At 40.6% G+C, this 19,208-nt stretch overlaps 1 pseudogene; it reads right to left on the bottom strand.

Annotated features, from left to right (window-relative positions):
• The window catches only part of LOC133634247 (adhesion G protein-coupled receptor L3-like), a 334,776-nt pseudogene that overhangs the window by 38,262 nt on the left and 277,306 nt on the right, over nt 1-19,208 (bottom strand).

The raw sequence follows: 19,208 nt of genomic DNA, 5'->3' as shown, positions 1-19,208 counted from the left end.
ATACTTTCTAGGTCTACACCAACAAATACTTTCTAGGTCTAAACCAACACATACTTTTTAGGTCTACACCAACAAATACTTTCTAGGTCTAAACCAAAAAATACTTTCTAGGTCTACACCAACAAATACTTTCTAGGTCTACACCAACAAATACTTTGTAGGTCTACACCAACAAATACTTTCTAGGTCTACACCAACACATACTTTCTAGGTCTACACCAACACATACTTTCTAGGTCTACACCAACAAATACTTTCTAGGTCTACACCAACACATACTTTCTAGGTCTACACCAACATATACTTTCTAGGTCTACACCAATAAATACTTTCTAGGTCTACACCAACAAATACTTTCTAGGTCTACACCAACACATACTTTAGGTCTACACCAACACATACTTTCTAGGTCTACACCAACAAATACTTTCTAGGTCTACACCAACACATACTTTCTAGGTCTACACCAACAAATACTTTCTAGGTCTACACCAACACATACTTTAGGTCTACACCAACACATACTTTCTAGGTGTACACCAACAAATACTTTCTAGGTCTACACCAACACATACTTTCTAGGTCTACACCAACAAATACTTTCTAGGTCTACACCAACACATACTTTTTAGGTCTACACCAACACATACTTTCTAGGTCTACACCAACAAATACTTTCTAGGTCTACACCAACAAATACTTTCTAGGTCTACACCAACAAATACTTTCTAGGTCTACACCAACAAATACTTTCTAGGTCTACACCAACACATACTTGCTAGGTCTACACCAACAAATACTTTCTAGGTCTACACCAACACATACTGCATATTGGTATTTCTTCTTACGCAGTCGTGTGCTAGCTTCTTAACGGTAGCATGCTAGTATGCTAACATTAGCATGGCAACTTTTCCAGCTAATATTACACTTTTGTCCTGTAATTACACAGCCAGACACCTCACAGTCACATGACTTGCTATGTGAAACATGCTAACTGTTAGCATGTTTACGTTAGCATGCCATCATTAAAGTGCTAGCTTTTTGAGCTAATTTTGCAACCATTTACCCTAGAGTCATATAACTTGAAGGACCTCCACGTCTCTACTCTGCACCTCCACGTCTCCACTCTGCACCTTCACGTCTCCACTCTGCACCTCCACGTCTCTACTCTGCACCTCCACGTCTCCACTCTGCACCTCCACATGTCCACTCTGCACCTCCACGTCTCCACTCTGCACCTCCACATGTCCACTCTGCACCTCCACGTCTCTACTCTGCACCTCCACGTCTCCACTCTGCACCTCCACGTCTCTACTCTGCACCTCCACGTCTCCACTCTGCACCTCCACATGTCCACTCTGCACCTCCACGTCTCTACTCTGCACCTCCACGTCTCCACTCTGCACCTCCACGTCTCTACTCTGCACCTCCACGTCTCCACTCTGCACCTCCACATGTCCACTCTGCACCTCCACGTCTCTACTCTGCACCTCCACGTCTCCACTCTGCACCTCCACATGTCCACTCTGCACCTCCACGTCTCTACTCTGCACCTCCACGTCTCTACTCTGCACCTCCACGTCTCTACTCTGCACCTCCACGTCTCTACTCTGCACCTCCACGTCTCCACTCTGCACCTCCACATGTCCACTCTGCACCTCCACGTCTCCACTCTGCACCTCCACTCTGCCCCTCCACGTAACAGAATGCTCCCCCCAGCCTGCTCACACTCGGTCGGTGCCGTAGCTCCTGTAGTCCACGGCGGCAGACACGGCCACGATGAGGGCGGGCACACCGTAGCCGGCCAGGTAGAAGTATTTGGTCCTGGAGTGTTGGCTCTCAAAGACCTCCACCAGCATGATGTAGAGCTGCACACCTTCCAGGAACATCCAGGTGAAGGCCGCCAGGAAGAAGAAGTGCAGCAGGGCAGCAAAGACGGCACATGCGATCTGGTGACGACACAAAGGTGACACAGAAAACAACATCACAGGCTGAGCTTTAGAAGCTTTAGAAGCTTTAGAAGGTTTAGAAGGTTTAGAAAGTTTAGAAAGTTTAGAAAGTTCTAAACGAGCGATGAGTCATTTTCCAAAAAGATTCATTTCTTTTCTTCAAGGAAACAAAAGCTGTGAAGTTTGAAAACCAAACTGCTAATAAATACATATATAATGACTTATTCCTGTATTAAAGATTAAAGATTAAAGTAGCAATGATTGTCACACACACACTAGATGTGGTGACATTTGTCCTCTGCATTTGTCCCATCCCCTTGGGGAGCAGTGGGCAGCAGCAGCGCCGCGCCCGGGAATCATTTTGGTGATTTAACTCCCAACTCCAACCCTTTGTTGCTGAGTGCCAAGCAGGGAGATACCACATTATTCTTGTATTACTACATTATTCTTGTATTACTACCTTATTCTTGTATTACTACATTATTCTTGTATTACTACCTTATTCTTGTATTACTACATTATTCTTGTATTACTACATTATTCTAGTATTACCACATTATTCTAGTATTACTACATTATTCTTGTATTACTACATTATTCTAGTATTACTACATTATTCTTGTATTACTACCTTATTCTTGTATTACTACATTATTCTAGTATTACTACCTTATTCTTGTATTACTACATTATTCTTGTATTACTACATTATTCTAGTATTACCACATTATTCTAGTATTACTACATTATTCTTGTATTACTACATTATTCTAGTATTACTACATTATTCTTGTATTACTACCTTATTCTTGTATTACTACATTATTCTTGTATTACTACATTATTCTAGTATTACTACATTATTCTTGTATTACTACCTTATTCTTGTATTACTACATTATTCTTGTATTACTACATTATTCTAGTATTACCACATTATTCTTGTATTACTACCTTATTCTAGTATTGCTACATTATTCTTGTATTACTACATTATTCTTGTATTACTACATTATTCTAGTATTACCACATTATTCTTGTATTACTACATTATTCTAGTATTACTACATTATTCTTGTATTACTACCTTATTCTTGTATTACTACATTATTCTTGTATTACTACATTATTCTAGTATTACCACATTATTCTTGTATTACTACCTTATTCTAGTATTACTACATTATTCTAGTATTACTACATTATTCTAGTATTACTACATTATTCTTGTATTACTACCTAATTGTCGTATTACTACATAATTGTCATATTACTACATCATTGTTGTATTACTACATTATTGTTGTAATACTACATTATTTTCGTATTACTACATTATTGTCGTATTACTACATTATTGTTGTAATACTACATTATTTTTGTATTACTACATTATTGTTGTATTACTACATTATTGTCGTATTACTACATTATTGTTGTATTATTACCTTATGCTTGTATTACTACATTATTCTTGTATTACTACCTAATTGTCGTATTACTACATAACTGTCATATTACTACATCATTGTTGTATTACTACATTATTGTTGTAATACTACATTATTTTCGTATTACTACATTATTGTTGTATTACTACATTATTGTCGTATTACTACATTATTGTCGTATTATTACCTTATTGTCGTATTACTACATTATTGTTGTATTATTACATTATTCTAGTATTACTACATTATTCTTGTATTACTACCTAATTGTCGTATTACTACATAATTGTCATATTACTACATCATTGTTGTATTACTACATTATTGTTGTAATACTACATTATTTTCGTATTACTACATTATTGTTGTATTACTACATTATTGTCGTATTACTACATTATTGTTGTATTATTACCTTATTCTTGTATTACTACATTATTCTTGTATTACTACCTAATTGTCGTATTACTACATAATTGTCATATTACTACATCAGTGTTGTATTACTACATTATTGTTGTAATACTACATTATTTTCGTATTACTACATTATTGTCGTATTACTACATTATTGTCGTATTATTACCTTATTGTCGTATTACTACATTATTGTTGTATTATTGCCTTATTCTTGTATTACTACATTATTCTTGTATTACTACCTAATTGTTGTATTACTACATAACTGTCATATTATTACAATATTGTTGTATTACTACATTATTGTTGTAATACTACATTATTTTCGTATTACTACATTATTGTTGTATTACTACATTATTGTCGTATTACTACATTATTGTCGTATTATTACCTTATTGTCGTATTACTACATTACTGTCGTATTATTACCTTATTGTCGTATTACTACATTATTGTTGTATTACTACAATATTGTTGTATTGCTACATTATTGTCATATTACTCCCTTGTTGTCGTATTACTACATTATTGTCGTATTACTACATTATTGTTGTATTATTACCTTATTGTCGTATTACTACATTATTGTCGTATTATTACCTTGTTGTCGTATTACTACATTATTGTCGTATTACTACATTATTGTCGTATTATTACCTTATTGTCGTATTACTACATTATTGTCGTATTATTATCTTATTGTCGTATTATTACATTATTGTTGTATTACTACAATATTGTTGTATTGCTACATTATTGTCATATTACTCCCTTGTTGTCGTATTACTACATTATTGTCGTATTACTACCTTATTGTCGTATTACTACATTATTGTCGTATTACTACCTTATTGTCGTATTACTACATTATTGTTGTATTACTACCTTATTGTCGTATTACTACCTTATGTCGTATTACTAACTTATGTTGTATTACTAACTTATGTCGTATTACTAACTTATTGTCGTATTACTACCTTATGTCCTATTACTACATTATTGTTGTAGTACTACCTTATGTCGTATTACTACCTTATTATTGTATTACTACCTTTTGTCCTATTACTACATTATTGTTGTATAACTACCTTATTGTCGTATTATTACCTTGTTGTTGTATTACTTCCTTGTCATTTTACTACATTATTGTTGTATTACTACCTTATGTCGTATTAATACCTTATTGTTGTTTTACTACCTTATTGTCGTATTACTACCTTATTGTTGTATTACTGTCGTATTACTACTTTATTGTCGTATTACTACCTCATTGTTGTATTACTACTTTATGTCATATTACTAGATTATTGCTGTATTACTACCTTATGTCGTATTACTACATTATTGTCGTATTACTACCTAATGTTGTATTACTACCTTATTGTTGTATTAGTACCTTATTGTCGTACTACTACCTTATTGTCGTATTACTACCTTATTGTGGTATTACTACCTTATTGTGGTATGACTAACTTATTGTGATATTACACTGTAATTAAAACACCAAACTTTAGCCAATGAGCTGCGATGTTTTGTCCAGGACTACAATGTGACTACAATGTGACTACAATGTGACTACAATGTGACTACAATGTGACTACAATGTGACTACAATGTGACTACAATGTGACTACAATGTGACTACAATGTGACTACAATGCAACTACATAAAGTGATTACAGCTCAGGCTTTAATGAAAGTGATATCAAACTTAGTATGCAATTGTATATCAAGTTAAGTACTCAATTACATTCGTCCAATCCTATATTGATATCAGATAACTTTACGATATCAGAAAAAACCCCAATTAGAATAATACAAGTATGTGCTGATGTGGGTAGGAGGCCACGGGGAAGACCCAGGACACGTTGGGAAGACTATGTCTCCCGGCTGGCCTGGGAACGCCTCGGGATCCCCCGGGAGGAGCTGGACCAAGTGGCTGGGGAGAGGGAAGTCTGGGCTTCACTGCTTAGGCTGCTGCCCCCGCGACCCGACCTCGGATAAGCGGAAGAAGATGGATGGATGGATGGAACGCTGATGTATCGTATCAATATCAGTATCATCCAATAGTCAGCACTTTGCAGAGGTGGGACCAAGTCATTGCTTTGCAAGTCACAAGTAAGTCTCAAGTCTTTGCCCTCAAGTCTCGAGTCAAGTCCCGAGTCAAGACAGGCAAGTCCCGAGTCAAGTCCAAAGTCAAGACTGGAAAGTCTCAAGTCAAGTCCCAAGTCCTGCATTTTGAATTTCGAGTCCTTTCAAGTCCTTTTAACCACAGACTAATATATTTACACAGATTGTGTATGCTTTTAACTTTAACTTCATGGCGGCACTAGCTACAGACAATTAGATGACTCCTTCATGGCGGCACTAGCTACAGACAATTAGATGACTCCTTCATGGCGGCACTAGCTACAGACAATTAGATGACTCCTTCATGGCGGCACTAGCTACATACAATTAGATGACTCCTTCATGGCGGCACTAGCTACAGACAAATAGATGACTCCTTCATGGCGGCACTAGCTACAGACAATTAGATGACTCCTTCATGGCGGCACTAGCTACAGACAATTAGATGACTCCTTCATGGCGGCACTAGCTACATACAATTAGATGACTCCTTCATGGCGGCACTAGCTACAGACAAATAGATGACTCCTTCATGGCGGCACTAGCTACAGACAATTAGATGACTCCTTCATGGCGGCACTAGCTACAGACAATTAGATGACTCCTTCATGGCGGCACTAGCTACAGACAATTAGATGACTCCTTCATGGCGGCACTAGCTACAGACAATTAGATGACTCCTTCATGGCGGCACTAGCTACAGACAATTAGATGACTCCTTCATGGCGGCACTAGCTACAGACAAATAGATGACTCCTTCATGGCGGCACTAGCTACAGACAATTAGATGACTCCTTCATGGCGGCACTAGCTACAGACAATTAGATGACTCCTTCATGGCGGCACTAGCTACAGACAATTAGATGACTCCTTCATGGCGGCACTAGCTACAGACAAATAGATGACTCCTTCATGGCGGCACTAGCTACAGACAATTAGATGACTCCTTCATGGCGGCACTAGCTACAGACAATTAGATGACTCTTTCATGGCGGCACTAGCTACAGACAATTAGATGACTCCTTCATGGCGGCACTAGCTACAGACAAATAGATGACTCCTTCATGGCGGCACTAGCTACAGACAATTAGATGACTCCTTCATGGCGGCACTAGCTACAGACAATTAGATGACTCCTTCATGGCGGCACTAGCTACAGACAATTAGATGACTCCTTCATGGCGGCACTAGTTACAGACAATTAGATGACTCCTTTATGGCGGCACTAGCTACAGACAATTAGATGACTCCTTCATGGCGGCACTAGCTACAGACAATTAGATGACTCCTTCATGGCGGCACTAGCTACAGACAATTAGATGACTCCTTCATGGCGGCACTAGCTACAGACAATTAGATGACTCCTTCATGGCGGCACTAGCTACAGACAATTAGATGACTCCTTCATGGCGGCACTAGCTACAGACAATTAGATGACTCCTTCATGGCGGCACTAGCTACAGACAATTAGATGACTCCTTCATGGCGGCACTAGCTACAGACAAATAGATGACTCCTTCATGGCGGCACTAGCTACAGACAAATAGATGACTCCTTCATGGCGGCACTAGCTACAGACAATTAGATGACTCCTTCATGGCGGCACTAGCTACAGACAATTAGATGACTCCTTCATGGCGGCACTAGCTACAGACAATTAGATGACTCCTTCATGGCGGCACTAGCTACAGACAATTAGATGACTCCTTCATGGCGGCACTAGCTACAGACAATTAGATGACTCCTTCATGGCGGCACTAGCTACAGACAATTAGATGACTCCTTCATGGCGGCACTAGCTACAGACAATTAGATGACTCCTTCATGGCGGCACTAGCTACAGACAATTAGATGACAGACCATGAGATAAGGGAGCCTGGGAGTCGCTCATTTGCATTTGTAATGACCCCGCCTTTAGCAACTTAACTGACTCCTGATGACTTTAGCAACTTAACTGGTGACACGCTAAGTGGCGCTGAAGATGTTCATGGCGGTCATGCACATCATCCAACATGTTCTAATCATCCCTCCGCCACCATCCAACATGTTCTAATCATCCCTCCACCACCATCCAACATGTTCTAATCATCCCTCTGCCACCATCCAACATGTTCTAATCATCCCTCCGCCACCATCCAACATGTTCCAAAGGAACTTGGTTTGCTGCTCAGGTCCTAATAACCACAGGGTCTTGCAGTGTTTGCTGCTCAGGTCCTAAGAACCACATTCTACAGAGGCACCATAGAGACCACCTGCTTGGTTTGCTGTTCAGGTCCTAAGAACCACATTCTACAGAGGCACCATAGAGACCACCTGCTTGGTTTGCTGCTCAGGTCCTAAGAACCACATTCTACAGAGGCACCATAGAGACCACCTGCTTGGTTTGCTGTTCAGGTCCTAAGAACCACATTCTACAGAGGCACCATAGAGACCACCTGCTTGGTTTGCTGCTCAGGTCCTAAGAACCACATTCTACAGAGGCACCATAGAGACCACCTGCTTGGTTTGCTGTTCAGGTCCTAAGAACCACATTCTACAGAGGCACCATAGAGACCACCTGCTTGGTTTGCTGCTCAGGTCCTAAGAACCACATTCTACAGAGGCACCATAGAGACCACCTGCTTGGTTTGCTGTTCAGGTCCTAAGAACCACATTCTACAGAGGCACCATAGAGACCACCTGCTTGGTTTGCTGCTCAGGTCCTAAGAACCACATTCTACAGAGGCACCATAGAGACCACCTGCTTGGTTTGCTGCTCAGGTCCTAAGAACCACATTCTACAGAGGCACCATAGAGACCACCTGCTTGGTTTGCTGCTCAGGTCCTAAGAACCACATTCTACAGAGGCACCATAGAGACCACCTGCTTGGTTTGCTGTTCAGGTCCTAAGAACCACATTCTACAGAGGCACCATAGAGACCACCTGCTTGGTTTGCTGCTCAGGTCCTAAGAACCACATTCTACAGAGGCACCATAGAGACCACCTACTGACCAACTCCATCTCTGTCTGGACTGGAGCCTGCAGTGCCTCAGACTGGAAGTCTCTGCAGAGAGTGGTGAGGACGGTGGAAAAGATCATCGGGACTCATCAGGGAAATCTGCAGAGACTCCTCCCACCCCCACCAAAGACTGTTTTCCTTGCTTGACTCTAGAAAGAGGTTCCGCAGCCTCCGTAGCAGAACCTCCAGGTTCTGTAACAGCTTCTTCCCTCAGGCCGTAAGACTCTTGAACGCATCAAAATAATCCCCTCAACTCCCCCCAAAAAGGATGAAGTGGCTGGAATAAAAAGACAATATAACATACATCCATAAAGCTGCAATATATTGATCTGTACAGTAAATCTATTTATTTATATCTGCACCTTATTGCTCTTTTATCCTGCACTACCATGAGCTAATGCAAACTTCTTATCTGTACTGTAAAGTTCACATTTGAATGACAATAAAGGAAGTCTAAGTCTAAGTCTAAGTCTAAGTCTTTTACTTGATCTGAAATCCCAGTCTCAGGTTTTGCTGCACGGGCATGGATTACATATCACGCGTCCCTTTCACAATAAAAGGACTAAACATGTCCGTGTATAGAAAGTGTGAGTACAAAACAAAACATTCAGAAGCAAACTCTCCTCGGCAGAACCGATGGATTTGGGGATGAACAAATCCGGGGAAGTAGACGCCTGAGGGCGGCTGGCTAATGGAAGCAGCTGAAGCAGGAAGTTGTTAAGAGGATAAGACTTGGTGCTCCATATTGAAAAGTGTGTTTGATGCCTTGAAGGTCACTTGCTGAGGAGACCACGGAAGCAAACTTACCGGCTGGTCCGCCCGGTTGATGCCCACCAGGAAGAGCGACTCTGCGATGAAGAGGCTGATGCACAAGTTCTTGTGGATGGTGTTGCGGTCGCTCTGCAGCCCGCGGAAGAAGCAGAAGGTGAAGATGCAGATGAGCAGGCAGACCAGGGACAGCAGGATGCCCACCCAGGTGATCACGTCCAGGAGCAGGTCGTGGATGCTGTCTGCTTTCTGGAAGACAAACCACCACCACAGAGGTTTTACGGCAATGCTGGGACTGTGCTGGCGTGTCCTCCGGCGTTCAAGGTGCAACCTCCCCGGGTCTACCTGTCAGTGACGGAGATACTTGTGCTAGCCTCATGCTACGTTCAAGCTAGCCAGCCTGGACAATGAGCTCTCTTGGAAACAACCCTCATTGTCCTCTCCTTTAGAGGACAATAACATTCCAGAAAACCTTGTTCTTCTCAGGGACACACCTCTGGACCTGGGACAGAAGTTTCTCATTGACTTTTACTTCTCATGTGGGGTCTGAGCCCAGGATGTCGTTGTGGCTTTTGCAGCCCTTTGAGACACTTGTGATCAAGGTTTGATTACCCCGAAGGGAATGAGCGGTAGAAAATGGATGGATGGATGATTGATTAATCCGACTTCAGTAAAGGAAGTTGATTTAGTTTGAGTCGACTGAACGTCCTTCAAGTCAGCTAGAATTACAATTCAAATGTTAAAGATAAGACAGATTTAAAGTTTCCTTGAAAGCAACTTTAATCAGGCAAAGGAAATCATCCAAACATTTCCAGATTGGACTTTGTCACAATGAAAAGAGGTTTTAGTTGAAGATCCTGAAGACTAGAGAAAGGACTTTTCACCAAAAAGACAAGATTTTAAACCAACAGTCTATAAAACATCTGGGTGTGAGTTTTGACTGCGGAATGACTTTTATCCTACATATTACAAATATTACGGAAATAGGTTTTTATCACCCTAAGAACATAGCCAGACTCTCTGAGGAGGTGCATTCATGTCCTGTCCTTTAGACTATTGCAACGCTCTCTGGTCTTCCAAAAAGAATATTAGAAGTCTACAACGATTAAAAAAGTCAGCTGCAGGCGTGCTGACAAGAACCAGAGGGCAGGCGCACATTACACCAGTTTTAAAGTCCATGAATTGACTCCCTGTCCGCTTCAGGGGGGATTTTAAAGTTCTAGTATTAGCTTTTAAATGTCTTCTTATCTATCGGACTTGCTTTTACCGCATCAACCCTCGTGGTTACTGAGGTCCTCTGGAACTGGACTTTTAGTTTGAGCAAATACCAGACCAAAGACCCATTTAGCCAGCAATAGACTACCAGAGAACCTCAGGACTGCAGAGACCCTTGATAGCCTTTAAAAAAAGACGGAAGTCACACCTTTTAATCAAGTTAAACTCTCATGTTTTTTATTGTTTGATTGTATATCTGAATTATTCATAGTTCTACTACTATAATCTCAATGTTATTTTCATGAACTTATTCATGTCATATGTATACTTAAGACCATGAGGGACCGAGCTTTGGAAGCTGCCTCAGGGCCCACACTTGGTGGATGCTTTAAAAAAAGGGCTAAAAATCTACATTTTTAAAATATTGTTGGTTTTTTTTACTGTCTTTTTTTAATGCTTTTATGATGTTTTTACTCTGTAGCACTTTGAGACTTGTTATTCAATTGTAAAGTGCAACACAAATACAATCTATTATTATTATAATCATATCATTTATTACATATATATTCTCACTATTATTTAAATGGCGTTCATGTGAGGTATTCTCCAGTGTGCACACTTCAAAGGTAGTGTTTTTTTTTTTGCATGTTTGAGTGTTTTCTTCTCTTCTATTTTCTTTGTGCAGCACTTTGTGTTTTCCACCTGCCTGCGTGTGAAAAGTTGAAATAAATAATAAATAAATAAAGTTTGATTTGATTTCAACTTTGAAGTCAAAAGCACTTCATATTCTCTCCTGCTTGCTAGTGTTACCATTTCTGAGTTATTGTGCAGAAATATGACACATAATGACAAAAGTACACCTAAAAAATACATAATGTTGAATATAAACAATCCTTCATTTACTGAATCAATATGATTAACATTCGATGACTTGGTGCATGCAGCACGGTGGTGCAGGGGTTAGTACGTGTGCCTCACAATACAAAGGTCCTGGGTTGGATCCTGGGCTCGGGCGCTTTCTGTGTGGAGTTTGCATGTTCTCCCCGTGACTGCGTGGGTTCTACTCCGGCTTCCTCCCACCTCCAAAGACATGCACCTGGGGATAGGCCCCTCCCACCTCCAAAGACATGCACCTGGGGATAGGCCCCTCCCACCTCCAAAGACATGCACCTGGGGATAGGCCCCTCCCACCTCCAAAGACATGCACCTGGGGATAGGCCCCTCCCACCTCCAAAGACATGCACCTAGTGTGTGAATGTGAGTGTGTATGTTGTCTATCAGTGTTGACCCTGTGATGAGGTGGCGACATGTCCAGGGTGTACACCGCCTTCCGCCCCAATGCAACTGAGATAGGCTCCAGCACCCCCCCGCAACCCCAATAGGGACAAGCGGTAGAAAATGGATGGACTTGGTGCATTGACAAACATTAAAATGCAAACAAAGCAAACTATGACAGGATTTTGTTTCAGTCAACATTAGACATGTCCGATAATATCGGCCTGCTAATATTATCGGCCGATAAATGCTTTAAAATGTAATATTGGAAATTATCTGTATCGTTTTTTTATTATCGGTATCGATACAAGATACACTTACAATTAGTGCACCAAGCCAAAAAACCTCCCTCCCCCATTCACACTCATTCACACAAAAGGGTTGTTTCTTTCTGTTATTAATATTCTGCTTCCTACATTATATATCAATATGTATCAATACAGTCTGCAAGGGATACAGTCCGTAAGCACACATGATTGTGCGTGCTGCTGGTCCACTAATAGTACTAACCTTTAACACTTCATTTCACTCATTTTCATTCATTACTAGTTTCTAGTTTTTATATTGTTTTACTTTCTTTTTTATTCAAGAAAATGTTTATTTTATTTTATTAATTTTTTAAAGAAGGACCTTATCTTCACCATACCTGGTTGTCCAAATTAGGCATAACAATGTGTTAAATCCACGACTGCATATATCGGTATCGGTTGATATCGGTATCAGTAATTAAAGAGTTGGACAATATCGGAATATTGGATATCAGCAAAAAGCCATTATCGGACATCCCTAGTCGACATGTTTGTCTCACTAAATTATCAGTCGATTTAGTCCATGTGTGCGACAAATAAAGTAAGTTTCTTACAGGTAGCATTATCACTGGAGGACGAGGAATAGCTAAACATGCTTCACTACACACTGTAGGAGGATACAGTAGCTCACCGCTAACCGCAAGCTAGCACTCCTCAATGTAAACAAATGCCATGGGTGGATCTACACCTGACATCCACTGTAATGATACCAAGTACAAGAGCGTATCTAGTCGATACTACTATAACTGCGTTGATATTTTTTATCATTACAAAATCTTTTTTTCCTTTTTAAAAATGTATATGATGTTTATAAAGTCAGTAAATACGTCCCTGGACACATGAGGACTTTGAATATGACCAATGTATGATCCTGTAACTACTTGGTATCACATCCATACCTAAATGTGTGGTATCATCCAAAACTAATGTCAAGTATCAAAGAAGAGAAGAATAAGTGATTATTACATTTGAACAGAAGTGTAGATAGAACATGTTAAAAGAGAAAATAAGCAGATATTAACTGTAAATGAACAAGTAGATTAATAGTACATTTTTTACAGTTTGTCCCTCATAATGTGTACAAAATAATAGGTGTATAAATGACACAATATGTTACTGCATACGACTAATTAGGAGTCTTTGTTTGTTTACTTACTACTAAAAGACAAGTTGTCTATTTTATTGAAGGACTAAATGACAATAATAAACATATGTTTCATGTACCACCAGGTGTGAATGAATGATGGGTTTTTAACATGTAAAAGCGACTTTGGGTACTTAGAAAAGCGCTATATAAATCCCAGGTATTATTATTATTATTATTATTATGTACACTAACATTTGTTGTTACAATAATGACATTTTTTGTGCTCCCCTTTATCTAGAAAAGTATTTAAATACAGTTAAGTACCGGTAACAAAATATTGGTATTGGGACAACCCGAGTATGGACATTAAAATCGTATATACTTAGAGTAGTCCATGTACAGCTTGTGTAGCATATTTATGAGTCAGCACAAACATTTTTGACCTGGTGACCTGGGGCTGCACGAGTGCTGCCGACACACTTGGCAGACACTAATGACAACATAACGACGGTGTTTGAGAAGACAGACAATGATGTCATTAAATAGTTTCAATGAATTCATACACACAACAATCTGATGTGCTGATCAGGATGATGTCACAACAATCTGATGTGCTGATCAGGATGATGTCACAACAACCTGATGTGGTGATCAGGATGATGTCACAACAATCTGATGTGCTGATCAGGATGATGTCACAACAATCTGATGTGCTGATCAGGATGATGTCACAACAATCTGATGTGCTGATCAGGATGATGTCACAACAATCTGATGTGCTGATCAGGATGATGTCACAACAATCTGATGTGCTGATCAGGATGATGTCACAACAATCTGATGTGCTGATCAGGATGATGTCACAACAATCTGATGTGCTGATCAGGATGATGTCACAATAATCTGATGTGGTGATCAGGATGATGTCACAACAATCTGATGTGCTGATCAGGATGATGTCACAACAATCTGATGTGCTGATCAGGATGATGTCACAACAATCTGATGTGGTGATCAGGATGATGTCACAACAATCTGATGTGCTGATCAGGATGATGTCACAACAATCTGATGTGCTGATCAGGATGATGTAACAACAATCTGATGTGGTGATCAGGATGATGTCACAACAATCTGATGTGCTGATCAGGATGATGTCACAACAATCTGATGTGCTGATCAGGATGATGTAACAACAATCTGATGTGGTGATCAGGATGATGTCACAACAATCTGATGTGCTGATCAGGATGATGTCACAACAATCTGATGTGCTGATCAGGATGATGTCACAACAATCTGATGTGCTGATCAGGATGATGTCACAACAATCTGATGTGCTGATCAGGATGATGTCACAACAATCTGATGTGCTGATCAGGATGATGTAACAACAATCTGATGTGCTGATCAGGATGATGTCACAACAATCTGATGTGCTGATCAGGATGATGTCACAACAATCTGATGTGGTGATCAGGATGATGTCACAACAATCTGATGTGCTGATAAGGATGATGTCATCGCGTTGGACAGATCAATGTGACTTGTAGAGAGTTGTAATCCGTGTGGCAGATGTTGCGGTGCCACTCCCTTCCCTTCCTGTTCCCCACACACAAATAAGATGACGTCAGAGTGCTCACCTTCACCTCCACGTGGGCCATGAGCACGGCGAAGCTGGTGAGGTGTGTGCAGGAGCAGCTGGTGTGGCTGCGGTTGGTGGCCAGCAGGCGGCAGTCCTGCGTGGACCAGAAGCCCATCATGGTGCGCTTGGAGTAGCTCCAGAAGGAACAGTTGGGGTTGAAGTTCTCCTCGGAATGCTGGGGAGACACCAGAGACAAGGTGAGCTTGAAAGACGGCAGGACGAGGAGCGAGACAAGGAAACATTTGGGGGGAAGCGACAATGGGAGGAAGACTGGGAGGCCAGAAGAGAAGAAGAGAAGAAGAGAAGAAGAGAAGAAGAGAAGAAGAGAAGAAGAGAAGAAGAGAAGAGAAGAAGAGAAGAAGAATGTGAGAGAGCAGCAGCAAATGTCACGTCAGGAGGTGACACATCTCAGACTGATGGTGTTGTGTCAACTGAGGAACGTGTGTGTGTGTGTGTGTGTGTGTGTGTGTGTGTCCTTGTATTTCTATCCTTCTTGAGACATGAAGAAGGAAAAGTGTCTTCCATATGAGGAGGTGTGAACAAGTGATGACATAAATCAATAACATTGCATCTAATATTGAATGTCTCATCTGTGGTGACATCTATCAACATGAGGGTGCTCCCAAAAACATTGACTGTCAACATATGAAATAACAAGTGTGTGTAAAAATTTGAAGTGCTCCCCCTCTGGTCAACATATGAAATAACAAGTGTAAGAGCTGGCCCCACTATGGACTGGACTCTCACTATTATGTTAGATCCACTATGGACTGGACTCTCACACTATTATGTTAGATCCACCATGGACTGGACTCTCACTATTATGTTAGATCCACTCTGGACTGGACTCTCACACTATTATGTTAGATCCACTATGGACTGGACTCTCACACTATTATGTTAGATCCACTATGGACTGGACTCTCACACTATTATGTTAGATCCACTATGGACTGGACTCTCACACTATTATGTTAGATCCACTATGGACTGGACTCTCACTATTATGTTAGATCCACTATGGACTGGACTCTCACACTATTATGTTAGATCCACTATGGACTGGACTCTCACACTATTATGTTAGATCCACTATGGACTGGACTCTCACTATTATGTTAGATCCACTGTGGACTGGACTCTCACACTATTATGTTAGATCCACTATGGAGTGGACTCTCACTATTATGTTAGATCCACTATGGACTGGACTCTCACACTATTATGTTAGATTCACTATGGACTGGACTCTCACTATTATGTTAGATCCACTATGGACTGGACTCTCACACTATTATGTTAGATCCACTATGGACTGGACTCTCACTATTATGTTAGATCCACTATGGACTGGACTCTCACACTATTATGTTAGATCCACTATGGACTGGACTCTCACTATTATGTTAGATCCACTGTGGACTGGACTCTCACACTATTATGTTAGATCCACTATGGACTGGACTCTCACACTATTATGTTAGATCCACTATGGACTGGACTCTCACACTATTATGTTAGATCCACTATGGACTGGACTCACACTATTATATTAGATCCACTATGGACTGGACTCTCACACTATTATGTTAGATCCACTATGGACTGGACTCTCACACTATTATGTTAGATCCACTATGGACTGGACTCTCACACTATTATGTTAGATCCACTATGGACTGGACTCTCACACTATTATGTTAGATCCACTATGGACTGGACTCTCACACTATTATGTTAGATCCACTATGGACTGGACTCTCACTATTATGTTGGATCCACTATGGACTGGACTCTCACTATTATGTTAGATCCACTATGGACTGGACTCTCTCACTATTATGTTAGATCCACTATGGACTGGACTCTCACACTATTATGTTAGATCCACTATGGACTGGACTCTCACACTATTATGTTAGATCCACTATGGACTGAACTCTCACACTATTATGTTAGATCCACTATGGACTGGACTCTCACACTATTATGTTAGATCCACTATGGACTGGACTCTCACTATTATGTTAGATCCACTATGGACTGGACTCTCACACTATTATGTTAGATCCACTATGGACTGGACTCTCACACTATTATGTTAGATCCACTATGGACTGAACTCTCACTATTATGTTAGATCCACTATGGACTGGACTCTCACACTATTATGTTAGATCCACTATGGACTGAACTCTCACTATTATGTTAGATCCACTATGGACTGGACTCTCACACTATTATGTTAGATCCACTATGGACTGGACTCTCACAATATTATGTTAGATCCACTATGGACTGGACTCTCACTATTATGTTAGATCCACTATGGACTGGACTCTCACACTATTATGTTAGATCCACTCAACGTCCATTGCAGTGGTCACCTAGGGGGGTCCCCACATCTGTGGTCACCTCCAAGGTTTCTCATTGTCATCCCATTGGGTTGAGTTTTTCCTTGCCCTGATGTGTGATCTGAGCCGAGGATGTGGTTGTGGCTTGAGCAGCCCTTTGAGACACTTGTGATTTACTATATAAGTTAACATTGATTGATTGTGACTGTGAAGCAGACTCATTCAGTGCATGACCATGTGACCCAGGGTGGTCCTCACCTGCAGGTGTTTAACGGTGAAGATGACAGGCTCCGACAGGTACACCTTGTTGCTCTCCTTGTTGATGGAGGCCGTGATGACGGGCGAGTTGACGATGACCGAGTAGTTGGGGTAGACGGCGTCGCTGCTCAGTCGGACGCTGGCGTTCTCCGTGGACAGGTAGGAACCCAAGTTCCTGTAGAGGACGAAGGCCATCCTGATCTCACCTGTTGGGAGAGCACACAGAAGTAGGCGGGCGCTGGCGGGAGGCGGGAGGGACGGACATTCCTCCGCTACCGTTTCTGCCGTGTTGTTTGAGGGTGCTGGCTGACAGCTGGATGGAGTTCCCGTGGAGCTCCGACTGAGGGAAGGTCAAGTCGCTCAGGCTGCCGTCTGTACTCAGCCTGGCCACTTCCAGCTCTGCAACACACACACACACACACACACACACACACACACACACACACACACACACACACACACACACACACACACACACACACACACACACACACACACACACACACACACACACACACACACACACACACACACACACACACACACACACACACGTTGCATCAGGTTAGTTTCCTAGTGTTTGGTACGAAACAAGTCTTCACACTCGTCACAGGCAAGAAGTTGATGAAAAAGATCCAAGTTGATGAAAAAGATCCAAGTTGATGAAAAAGATCCAAGGCTCATTAAAGTGCGATACATTTGATGTGGACAGCCAACAATGTCTCCAGGTAGATGATCCTCCTCACATTGTGGGAATCAAAGTCGGCCTTCTGGCTTTGTGAGCACATTCCTGATTAGGGTGTGTGGAATGTGGGAGATAAGGTTTGTAATGAAGGACTAATTAAAGCATCTTGTGTTCCACAGACATTTGATGATCTCCACACTTCTTTCATGGCTAAAAGGAGCTTCTCACATCAAATAGCACAAAGACGTAGTGAGAGCAGACAAAGTGGGGCGCTGGAAAAGGAAATAGGTTGTATCATTCTTTATATACTGTATATATATTGTTGTTGTATCATTCTTTATATACTGTATATATATTGTTGTTGTATTATTCTTTATATACTGTATATATATTGTTGTTGTATTATTCTTTATATATTGTATATATATTGTTGTTGTATTATTCTTTATATACTGTATATATATTGTTGTTGTATCATTCTTTATACTGTATATATATATTGTTGTTGTATCATTCTTTATATACTGTATATATATTGTTGTTGTATCATTATTTATATACTGTATATATATTGTTGTTTTATTATTCTTTATATACTGTATATATATTGTTGTTGTATTATTCTTTATATATTGTATATATATTGTTGTTGTATTATTCT

This window comes from Entelurus aequoreus, linkage group LG18 (genome assembly GCF_033978785.1).
Source record: "Entelurus aequoreus isolate RoL-2023_Sb linkage group LG18, RoL_Eaeq_v1.1, whole genome shotgun sequence".
Classification (NCBI taxonomy): Eukaryota; Metazoa; Chordata; class Actinopteri; order Syngnathiformes; family Syngnathidae; genus Entelurus; species Entelurus aequoreus.
Note: the sequence above shows the minus strand (reverse complement) of the source record. Positions and strands in the feature narration are given on the sequence as shown.